At 37.8% G+C, this 8652-nt stretch overlaps 1 long non-coding RNA gene across 1 annotated transcript; it reads left to right on the top strand.

Moving 5' to 3' along the window:
* Nucleotides 1–6792: 6792 nt before the first annotated feature.
* LOC123970018 lies at nucleotides 6793–7259 on the top strand. The gene is made up of 2 exons (XR_006824845.1): nucleotides 6793–6891; nucleotides 7029–7259. It is a non-coding gene; the product is annotated as an uncharacterized LOC123970018 (long non-coding RNA).
* The last annotated feature ends 1393 nt before the right edge of the window (nucleotides 7260–8652 follow it).

Raw genomic sequence — 8652 nt, 5'->3', positions numbered from 1 at the left:
TCTCTGATGAAAGTAAATTTTGCATTTCCTTTGGAAATCAAGGTCCCAGAGTCTGGAGGAAGAGGAGAGGCACAGAATCCACGTTGCTTGAAGTCCAGTGTAAAGTTTCCACAGTCAGTGATGGTTTGGGGTGCCGTGTCATCTGCTGGTGTTGGTCCACTGTGTTTTCTGAGGTCCAAGGTCAACGCAGCCGTCTACCAGGAAGTTTTAGAGCACTTCATGCTTCCTGCTGCTGACCAACTTTATGGAGATGCAGATTTCATTTTCCAACAGGACTTGGCACCTGCACCCAGTGCCAAAGCTACCAGTACCTGGTTTAAGGACCATGGTATCCCTGTTCTTAATTGGCCAGCAAACTCGCCTGACCTTAACCCTACAGAAAATCTATGGGATATTGTGAAGAGGAAGATGCGATACGCCAGACCAAACAATGCAGAAGAGCTGAAGGCCACTATGAGAGAAACCTGGGCTCTCATAACACCTGAGCAGGGTTAGGGTTATCAGAGCAGGCAAAAGGAGCCCCAACTAAGGTATTGAGTGCTGTACATGCTCATACTTTCATGTTCATACTCTTCAGCTGGCTAACATTTCTAAAAATCCTTTTTGTATTGGTCCCTCTAATTTTTGGAGATACTGAATTTGGGATTTTCATTAGTTGTCAGTTTTAATCATCACAATTAAATGAAATAAACATTTGAAATATATCAGTCTATGTGTAATGAATGAATATAATATCCAAGTTTCACTTTTTGATTGGAATTGCTGAAATAAATCAACTTTTTGATGATATTCTAATTATATGACCAGCACCTGTATAGCTATTTACCCTTTACATTGCTTGGTTAATTGATTCTGTTAGGGGGCTGTAGTGGGGAAAAGTATATAAACAGAGTTATCCTGATCAGCACTACAGCATTTTCTTTATATCAACATGTAATATTATGAGTATTAGGCCAAGTGATTCAGTTTAAACAGTAATAAGATTAGCTGGAGACCTTTCTTAATGTTAGAAATTATGAACTGTCTAAAAATTAAAATTAAAAACTAATTTTAAAAAAATGATTCAACAGAGGGAGATTAAGTCTTGTAGGATACTTTTGTTAATGTTGTCATTAACTTATCTTTGTCTGGTATGGCCATGTACACTGTATTAAAAAAATACTGAATAGTATAACTTTAGAAAAGTGCTATGGATTAAAGCATTACATAAATGCAGTTATTTAGGCATTTTATACATTACTATTAAAGGTAATTATTACTCAAACGGAAAGTCAATTTAAAGAAGCCAGATATAAAATTGCCCTGGTGGTTACCTGGGGCAACGATTGTGAGTACTGACCTAACTCTACCTTCCAGCTTCACCAATATATTTTTCTCAGATGGTCAAGAGCTACTTTAAGCTATAGTCTATGGTTGCTTTTCCTGTTTATTTTCCAAATAAATAATATTTGCCCATAAAATCTTGTGTCTGTTGCACAATCTTCCCTTTTCTCTAAAATGTCAAAATGCTAACAACAATCATTTGCATTTTCTGATTTCCATTCAAATAAACCTTTATGAGCATGCAGATGTTTGACAGCTGTTGGCACATACATCAAATATGTCAAATTAATAGTTGTAGTACAGCAGATATGTAAATATTGCAGAATGATTGTAGATGTATGAAATATATTTCTACAGCTGTTTTGTAGCAATGTCACTTTTATCTTTTGTAGATAGGCTTAAAGTTAGGTGCTCTATATATATCATCCAAAAAACGTGTGATTTTTATTTTATTTTATTACACATTATACCATCTGTTCTGATTCATAGCTGATTCCTGGGTGAGCCTTAGTTTCCACCTCTCTTATGGTATACAATTGTTTACTTTCAGACAGATATTGTTTTGTCACTGAATGACAAATTCATGCCTGTAGACTTTTACTGTTTCTGTACTACAACTCATCGCTAACATTACATTGTTGTTGTTACTGTCTGTGCTACTGTAGATGAGTGGTGCAACAGCAGCCTTGGATAATAGCAGGCACACAAGGTTTTCTACAAAAGAACTGCATTTTTAAATTACTTTTTTCATGCATTCTAAAAAAATAAGAATTAAACAATAAACAGCCAAATCTATCCATTTAAAAATGTGTCAAATTGGCAGTTATGCAGCTCTCAAGCTGAAAATGGGCCCATATTATGTCCCTCACTATAGATCTTAATTGAGTCGGAGTCAGCTGTTCATCAGAGTGATGGCTTGTGTGAAGAAACCTTTCCTGAGTCTGTTGGTTTTGGCGTACAGTGCTCTGTAGCGCCTACCAGAGGGGAGAAGTTGGAACAGGTTGTGTCTGGGATATTTGAGATAGGATATTAATGTGGAAATGCCACAAAGTTTAAAAAACAAAACATCACAAAGCTATTTAATGTCAGAGATACACTCCCCTAACTTCAGAGTGACAATGATAAAGGATTCTTTGTGCAGGAGGTGCAGAAAGGAAATGGTAATTTTCCCGTGTGTGTGGGAAAGTAGTCAACCGTGGATGGTCCAAACAGTCTGTGTGCATCCTTTTAGAGTGCTAAAGTTAGAGTGTTAAAGTTATGTTTCTTTGTCTGTGTTGACATGCTAGCACTGCTGCAAACTTTACGAAATTTTTGACACTTTGCAACAGCACCCACAATGTCTAAAAAAGGTAACAACGTCAGACTTGGTGGAAATCCACAGCTGTTAAAATCATTGATATGCACTTGTTTACTAGTCAGTATGCGTATTTTGGCTCCAGCATCCAGAGCTTTTGAGCTTGTAGCCATCTGTTGGGGAAAGTGCCAGCTAGGCTTATAGCCTACACCTGAATAAAATATTTAGCTGTTGTTCATTTCTGTTTTCTGTCATCTGTCAAATCTTTGTGTGTATGAGCTTCAGACTTAGTTCTCTTTATGCAGCTGTTGTTTAAGTGTAGCCAGTTTGCAGGCTGTTGAGTTTTGCAGATGATTTTTGTTTTGAGACTTAAACTGAAATGTCAACCAATGGGTCGACAACAGTGGTACATTGAACACCCTCATCCCCCTTCTACCCAAAGGTAATCCATTACTGGCTAGTTGGTAATGAGAAATTCAGTTAACAAAACATTTCATTTTGGGGGTTTGGGGTATTTTCTTACTCCACAACTTTGTACTTTACTTGGCATACATGTAATGCAAACTCTGCAAAAATCTTCATCTTAACAAGCAGTTTGTGTCTATAATTGTGTCAGAGAGTTTTATTTTTAACAAACGTCTGCCATTGTATTGCAGTAAGATAGTTTCAACGTGTTTTAAAACAAGTAACCTTATTCTGTCTTCTTTTAAGAATCATTTCTAAAAAATCACAATAAAGGTTTTTAAAACAAGTTGATTTCTGCCAGAAGCAGGTTGAAATAATCTAACTATATGAGCAGATTGTTTCACTTATTTTAAGAAAGAAACACAATATGATCCTCATATAAAATACTTAAAATCAGCTCCAACATAACCAGCTGACTAGTTATAATAGTAAATAAAATGCTTACATGTTAATGCAATTAAGTCAAAAATAAATATTGTAAATTAAAAAACACACACACTCAAGGTGTCTACGTACACTACGTACTGATGATTTGTACGTTTGATTCTTTAATTTATTTTGCTAATAATAGTTATGTATTTTTACTTGTAGTAGTCTTTTTACACTGAGGCATTGATAGTTATAGGATCTGAGCACTTCTTCTGAGCAAGGCGGATACAGACAATTCACTAAACTATGGACAAGCTGTCCAATTAGTCAGAAATAAATGATCCCATTGAAAGATCAATATTAAGTTCTCATATGATGTACACCACAGTACTTAATCTAGTAAACACACTAGTCCACAAGAGTAAAAGTATATAAGATAAAATAGTTATCCCAGCAGTCTACTTAGGAAACATCCTTGGACATTAGGAAAATATTAAAGAAAACATGGATCTGTACGGTCAGTGTTGTAGTACTCAAGTCTTAAGACCACTTTTTTGATGGTCTTGGTCTCGTCTTGCATTTGTACTCAGTCTTGTCTCTGTCTCGGACATTGAGGACTTGGGATTTTATTTCAAAACCAGTCAAGACCATAACTTTGGGAATATCAATAAATTGCTTGTGCATTGTCTGATTTATTTATTAACATCCTAACTTTGATTCACCCCTCCCCGCGACGGTAAGCATGGAAAAGGAATGTTGAATAAAGATGCTTACGTTCATTTCAGCTCTTAGTGTTTGTATTTGGGTGTTTTAATGGGAATGTTGATGTGGATCTTTCAGATCGATTTGTTTCATTCCACATTTTATTGTGTGTCATGCAATGTGGGGAACTGGTCTTGGTCTTGACTTGGTCTCGCCCTCCCTCGGTCTTGGTCTTGACTTGGTCTCAGCTCCTAAAAGTCTTGGTCTTGTCTCGGTCTCGATAAACTCTGGTCTTGGTCTTGACTTGGTCTCGGTTTGGGTGGTCTTGACTACAACACTACGTACGGTCAAACGGTGTGTGAGTTCACAAAGTTGCAGAATATTTCTTTCGCCAAACTCAGACATCAGTGTAGGTTTTAACACAAGGTCAGACCTCTCCAGGACTTCCTATTTATGCCCATGATCCAAGCAAAGTAGATACTGAAGCTGCCAGGTTGATGATCTGTGAAATGAACTCCCACAGCTCTGCAGCTGAAGAAATTCTCCATCATAGGCCACAGTATGGGTGAGTGCACCATTGGAGCTTAATATATCTTAATCTGTGTTGTACATTTTGCTGCGTAAAGTAATCACAAAAGTGCAAATCACATGGAGTTTTTATTTAAAGGTGCTGACACTGCTGGATTGGTAAGTGTCAGGCTCTTATCTATTTCCTCTTTTGCACACCGTATACAAAGACCATATTTTCATATGTGTGGTATGATAATATGATCCAAATTGTATTTCCCACAGTTCAGTGCACTGTATTCTGAGATGGTGGATGCTCTTGTGCTTCTGGACACATACGGATTCCTGTCTACATACTCAGTACAAAGTGTTGGAACACAAATTACAGTCACTGTAGAGCTGTAACAGTTTGTGTTTTCAGAAAAGTCTGACCAGACACCAAAAGAGAAAGTCTAAAAAAAAGGGTCACAACATTTTCTGTCAGGCTTATGTCCCACAATGTGGCTCTAAATATTGTTTCAAGGAAGGAAATTCTAAATCCTTTATTTTTATGTTTAGCTGGATTTAAGTACACTGAATATAAAATCTTAGAATCAGGCCATTTAATGCCCACCTTTTTGTGTTTTTTTATTGCAGAATGTAATCTCCCTCCAGGTATCTAAACCTCCCAACTGACAAAAATATGCGTCAGTGTATACAATGACTGCTGCAGCCCTGGTTAAATGTTAGTACATATAAAGTCTTCTTATTGTAGATTTAGATATTGTGTTCATTATGATATTTTAGCAGGGGCTGTCAAGGAAGTCCTTTTATCTCCATTCAATAATATTCATTCTAGTGGTGAAAATGATTCCTGTAGTATTATTGCATTCTGTGATTTTAGTCATATTCTGTATCTCATATCATAAACAAGATCCCTGCTGTGCTTTCCACTCCTGTCAGTAGTTTTTGACCTTCCCTTTTCCTGCAGGCAGACATACCCAAAGTGATGAGGCAGGGGATGGATGTGATGCTGCAGTATTATAAGAAGACAGAAGAGAAGAAGGCAGTTGAGAGGTATTTATTAAGTCATCCCAGGTCTTGGAAATTTACAAAGCAGGGGTTCTTAACCTTTCTGGCAGTCCGACCCCTTTTTGAGGCTGAAAATATTTTGTGCCCCCCCCAACAAGACACACGCCTCCATCCTACTCACTTAATGGGATCAACCTTAGCTAGCTAACTTAGCATTGCCTTTTGAAATTCTTATTCTTCTTTGGCGTTTTTTAGCAGTTGGCATTACCGCCACCTACTGGTGGTCTGTCTAGTTATTTTTTCTATTTTTGTGTCTATAGTAGCATTCTCGCAACCCCCCTGGGACCTGGTCCCATGGGGGTCCAGACCCCCAGCTTAAGAACCACTGATATAAAGGACTATTACATTTCTAGTAACACTGTCTCCATAGTCAGCCGTTGGCTAAAATGCTTCATTTCATTCAGGATGTTGGCTGCAAACCCGACTCTGTCCAAACAGTCTGTGTGCATCCTTTTAGAGCGCGGCCTAGTTCAAGTTGAAGGAGGTACGTCTTTATCTCTTCTTCTTCTCTCAGGGAGGAATAATCTCACCTTGCTTCCTCTCATCTGCTGGCAGCTGAATGTGTTTCCCTTCAGCAGGTTTTGTGTTCTCCTGAGACCTGTGACTTAATTATGTAAGTCACTTTTAACCTCCCAAACCTTAACCCACATTCTCCCCCGCTTCTCTGTTAACTTATATATTTTTTTACACAAGAGGTGTGTTTCATTTTTCGTTTCCAGAAAATCATAGCACGGATCATTTTGGAGCAGAGTCTGGGGATGCAGTTGAAGATTCAAGCCGCTGTTCTTGTTCACCACTGAAGGGGATTTTTCAGTACAACAAATTTGCAGTACAACAGTGTGACAAAAGACAGGGACATTTCAGCTGACATAAATGTCATGAGCAGCAAAACAAGTAACAAACAAAGTGAAAATCTTATCCCCATCTCCCAGATATTCTTGCATGCAAGTCACAAATCTCTGTCTATGTCATAGTTATCTAACAATAACATACCCTTTATCCTTTTGCGTTACTCCTACAGTATATGGTCTTTTGTCACATCGAACTAATTATGTTCAAATCTCCTTCCAGAACAGAAAAAGGGCTTTGATAAAATATTTTTTGAACCAGCTAAAAAGGAATTTACCTCAACGCTTCTCCAAGACTGACGGGATGGAAACGTGAGTTTGCAACTGGGACAGAATGAAAATACAATCAAAATGTTTGAAGTGGTTTGTTGTGATTCTTTAATCATCTTTGTGGTTACTGATTCTGCATATCACCAGTTAATATCCCTCCCTGTTTCTGTTTGTTTTAGCACACAGTGGTGACAGTACCAGGCCATCATCATGTTCACCTGGATAAGCCTGAAGTCGTCGCTCTGTATGTGTTCAACTTCCTGCGAACCAAAGTGCTCTCACAGTCAGCCAGCCAAGAGCACAAGTTAAAAGCTACACACTCACATTGATGTCATATGTCATACCGTTGTTTACAAGAGCAAACTGTGTGTTTACTTTAACAAAAGTATTAAAGGTCCCATGAAGTGTCACCATTGCTTCCTTAATGTGACATCATTCCTTTTGAAAAAAAGTTGGTGGTGCTGGACATTAGATGGTGAGGGATCAGACTTTAAGGTGGGATAAGCAATTCAAATCCAGCACGTCTTTTTGTCAAATTCAGCGAATATCTCCCCATGGTATGTAACGTTGATGTTGCCTGGTTTGCATTAATAATGGTATATATTTAGACTTCAACTTCAATGCATTATTCACACTTTCAGCATCATGGACACCTCAGAAATACAGAAATAATCCAAACAGTTCCTTTAATTAAAAACAGAAACCATTTTTGTTGTTACATTTTTGCAAAAATTCACAGCAGGACTTCCTTAACCTTTCATTTGCTGCTGGTAAAGTAAAAATTGTGCCAACCAACCCAGGTTTCCCCAGAAGGTTTGTCTATATAATGACGTCTTACTAAATGGTTCAAAATGTTTTTTTGTATTAATTTGAATGGCCAGTTTAACTTATATCTAATAGTTATTAACAACAATTTGAGAATGTTGTACACAACAGCAGACAGAAAACCTTAACACCAACCCAAAGCTGGGTCAAAGCTGCCACAGCAACAACAGGGAACTAATGCATGCAATAAAATACCGGGAAATACTGCTTTTTCTGGGATCTTCAACCAATTGGACGTGAGAACAGTGGGACTCCTTACATGCTCTTACATCAATTAAGTAATATTTCATTCACTCGTCAGAAACATGCTCGCTTAAAAAAAAGCAGCAACATATAAAGAATATATGATGCCTGTTTCATTTCCAGAAGAGAGTCAATTCAGTTGAGGACAGTAAAATATACTAAGGTCTTAGTTCAGGAATAGTGTGGTGCGCGCACCCCTAGGGGTGCGTGAGCTGCCTCTAGGGGGTGCGTGACAGGAAAAATGTAATGGTGGTGTAATCGTGTAATAACTACAACAATTGTTTTTTGTGGAACTTTTCATGTAATAAAACCTTGAATTGAAAACTTTCTTTTGTAAATTTAATTTAAAATTAATAACATTATTAATAGTTAGCTCACTGGGAATGGCTACTCACATACCTCTTTCCCTCTCCCCTCCCTCTCTCTGTCAGATTGAGCCACCCGCCCTGTACTTACAAATCCTCATTTGGATCCTCTTTTAGTCCATGATATCTGTTTATGACGCTGTAACAGGGTGCGATTTGTGAGAAAACAGAGGAGGGATGTTTTGAAATGTTTCTTTTGTCGTGAAAATAACCCCCCGCCTCCCTCCGCATGGTTCGGCAGGCAGGTGAACTGTGGATTGATTGCAAACAAGGTTAACCATCACAGTCTGAGAAAAAGTTTTACTGCCATTGTAACTTTTTAAAGTAGTAAATATAATATATAATATTACATCTCTATCAGTGAAAAGAG

The sequence above is a fragment of the Micropterus dolomieu genome, linkage group LG04 (genome assembly GCF_021292245.1).
Source record: "Micropterus dolomieu isolate WLL.071019.BEF.003 ecotype Adirondacks linkage group LG04, ASM2129224v1, whole genome shotgun sequence".
In the NCBI taxonomy this organism is placed as follows: domain Eukaryota; kingdom Metazoa; phylum Chordata; class Actinopteri; order Centrarchiformes; family Centrarchidae; genus Micropterus; species Micropterus dolomieu.
Note: the sequence above shows the minus strand (reverse complement) of the source record. Positions and strands in the feature narration are given on the sequence as shown.